Below are 4,087 nucleotides of genomic sequence, written 5' to 3' on the forward strand. Positions count from 1 at the left end.
ATGGTGTTCTTGTAGGTGGATTTTATATGCTATTTTACATGTATAAAACAGCCATGAATATAATGCTGGCAACCATACGCAATATATATAATGTTGGCAGAACCGCTGCTATCGCAAGGTCGGGGGTAGTCAACATACAATGATTCTGTTACATGATATTTAGTTAGCAAGTTCATATTGTGAAAGTCTGTACACAAATCTGTTCCATTGTGTGTTAAATACAAATACCAGAAGTGTGTCAGACAGAAGCATATAATGTGTATGGAATATGTACCATGCTTTACGATATCTGGGCACTCAACACTAAAAAAAAAGGTTCTACTTTTCTCCAACATTTTGTGTATATACACATATTCACTATGGTTTTACAGGGTGCATGGCCGCACTGCAAATGGCCTATCATCATTCCTATTATTTAGTCCAGGTCTTAAGCGTGTATTAAAACGGACATTCCGATGTGACTCGCTATTCCCTCCACCACTTCTCCCTGACAACTTTCCTCCCTTCAAAAGTTTTATGTACTTGTCATGTGGTCAGCATAGCTAATATTTGCGTGATACTAGTGATATAGGTATTAACAAAAGGGAATAAGAAGGTATTTAATATAATGATAATGATAACGCCAAGAATAGTGTTGATATCTTGCTGAAGGTAATAACGGCAATCAGAAAGATATCGCACCGCCATTAACCCTTTAGCGACCAATTGTCCTTTACGGGCTCTAGCCACTAAGGTTGAAAATCGTTTACGCTAAAGATTTTAGAAAAATCCAGTGAAATCAGCATTAACTTCGGTGATGTACAATTGCTAATCATTATTATTGAACGACTTGACTGGTCTGACATGACCTGAACTGATGTAAGATGACTTGATCTGATGTAAGCTGACCTGATATTAGATCAGGTCAGATCACTTCATATCACGTCAGATCAGGTCAAATCAAATAATATATCAGGTAAGATCACATCAGATCAGGTAAGATCACATCAGATCAGGTCAAATCACATCAGATCAGGCCAAATCACATCAGGCCAGGTCAAATGTCATCAGGTCAGGTCAAATTTCATCAGGTAAGGTCAGATCACTTCAAAACAGGTCAAATCACATCAGATCAGGTTAAATCATATCAGGTCAGGTCAAATCACATTAGATCAGGTTAAATCACATCAGGTCAGGTCACATAAAAAAAACGGCCAGGCCACATCATATGTGATCAGATTACATTAGATCAGGACAGATAGCATCAGATAAGGTCAAATTAGATTAAGTCAGATTACATCAAACCAGATCAGGTTAAATTAAATAACATTAGATCAGATCACATCGGTCAGGTCTCGAGATCAGATCAGGTCAGATTATATCAGATCAGGTCATATTACAACAGATCAGGTCCGATCAGTTCAGATCAGGTTAGATTACAACAGATCAGGTCAGATCATATCAGAAAAGGTCAAATCACATCATATCAGGTCAGAGCACATCGGATCAGATCAGGTCAGATTACAACAGATCAGGTCAGATTACATAAGATCAGGTCACATCAGATCAGTTCAGATCACATCAAACCACTTCAGGTCAGGTCATATCACATCAGATCTGGTCTGACATGATCTGATATTATTTGACCTGACCTGATGTGAGCTGATCAATATGATGAAACCTGACCCGATATAATGTAATCGTGTGATGTTGCAGATAAGGTAAAATTATCTCAAATAAGGTAAGATCAGGTCAGACCACATATTATATATCAGGTCACATCATATTCACATCAGATTACATAAAATCAGGTCAATTCACGTCAGATCAGGTCACATCAAATACGGTCAGATCACATCAGAATAGGTCAGATCACATCAGATGAGATCAAATCACATCAGATGAGATCAGATCACATCAGAGGTGATCAGATCACATCAGAGGAGATCAGATCACATCAGAGGAGATCAGATCACATCAGAGGAGATCAGATCACATCAGAGGAGATCAGATCACATCAGAGGAGATCAGATCACATCAGATGAGATCAGATCACATCAGAGGAGATCAGATCACATCAGAGGAGATCAGATCACATCATAGGAGATCAGATCACATCAGATGAGATCAGATCACATCAGAGGATATCAGATCACAACAGAGGAGATCAGATCACATCAGGTGAGATCAGATCACATCAGGTGAGATCAGATCACATCAGGTGAGATCAGATCACATCAGATGAGATCAGATCACATCAGAATATGTCCGATCACATCAGGTCAGGTCACATTGTTCACATAGCATCATATCAGGTCATATTAGGTCAGATCACATCATATCAAATCACATCACATCAGATCAGGTCAAGTCAGATCAGATCAGTTCATATCACATTAGATCAGGCCATCAGGTCAAGTCAGATCTCATCAAATCAGTTCAGATTGCTTCAGATCAGGTCATATCACATCAAATCAAATAAAATCAGGTCAGATTACATCGCATCAGGCCAGATCACATCAGATCAGGTCAATTCACGTCAGATAAGATAAGGTCACATCAGATACAGTCACATTACGGCGGATCACGTCAGATTACATACGATCAGTTCATATTGCTTCAGATCAAGTTAGATCAAAATAGGACCAGGTCAATTCACATTAGATTAGGTCCGGTCTCATCAAATACGGTCAAATCTCACGGGATCATGTCACATCACATTAGATCAGGTCAGATCGCATCAGATCACATGAAATATATCCAGATCACATCATATCAGGTCATTTCACATCAGATCACATCAGATAAGGTCAATTAACGTCAGGTCACACCAAATACGGGCAGATGAGATTAGATCACAACAGGTCAGGTCAGATCACATCACTTCGCATCAGATCAGGTGACATAAAATAAGGTCAGATCAGTTCAGATCACATCTCATCGTCAGATTGGTTCAGGTCAAATAACTTATCAGGTCAGATCATATCAGATCAAGCCAGGTTACATTATATCAGTTCAGATCACATCACAGCAATTCAATTCAATTCCTTTATCTACTTAAGTGTCACGATACAGCACATCACTCAATCATATATAATTCTACAGTTGTATCCGGTCTTTAAGGACTTGACGAATTAATGAATAAACAAAATAACTTAAAAATACTCGAATATTCCAAAGTTTTGATAGCTTTAAAATACCGAAATCCTTCTCGATCAATCCGCTATCACTAATTTCATTTGATGAAACCACTATTCTTTAATCACTAGGCATTGTTAGAGAGAAAAATTCAGCGGTATGAGTTAGTTTACAGGACACGTCGAGGGAGACGTTACTACAAGCAAAATAACCTCGCGAATAGATAACTTCCCTGCAGTTTCAACTCTACTTTGAAAGTTGTTTGCTTCTTGGAATGTGTGAAAAAATACAGTGTATTATTATTCATACACAAACACACATATATATACTTATATATGTGTGTGTGCATGCATGAATATATGTGTATGCATGTATATGTATATGTTTATTTATATATATATTGTATAATATTCCACACGTGCATATATATATATAGATAGATAGATAGATAGATAGATAGATAGATAGATAGATAGATAGGTAGATAGATAGATAGATAGATAGATAGATAGATAGATAGATAGATAGATAGACAGATATATATATATATATATATATATATATATATATATATATATATATATATATATCCTGGACCCACATACACACTGCGATGCTGAATGAATGTATTGATGAACGCATATAATGTCCAGGATGCATACTTGCACATGTGCAAACACACAAACAAACCTACGCTCACAACCCTAAATGCACTTAATCGTGTGTGCTTGAACGGATGAACGATAAGTATTCACCTATTCCATGCCTCCTTTCTACTTAATTAATTCTGACCTTTGCCTTGATTACCCCTTCGCTAATCCTTCGCAGGTGTCCTTAGCCAGAGATCGGACAGAAGGCCAGTATAAAGGGTGCGCTTGGCGGAGAACACAGCAGTTTCCACCGGACTCTGGAAGGAACAAGATGGCGTTCGCGAAGGCCTTGTGTCTGCTCCTCATTCCTTGCCTCACGC

This window comes from Penaeus vannamei, chromosome 6 (genome assembly GCF_042767895.1).
Source record: "Penaeus vannamei isolate JL-2024 chromosome 6, ASM4276789v1, whole genome shotgun sequence".
Lineage (NCBI taxonomy): Eukaryota > Metazoa > Arthropoda > Malacostraca > Decapoda > Penaeidae > Penaeus > Penaeus vannamei.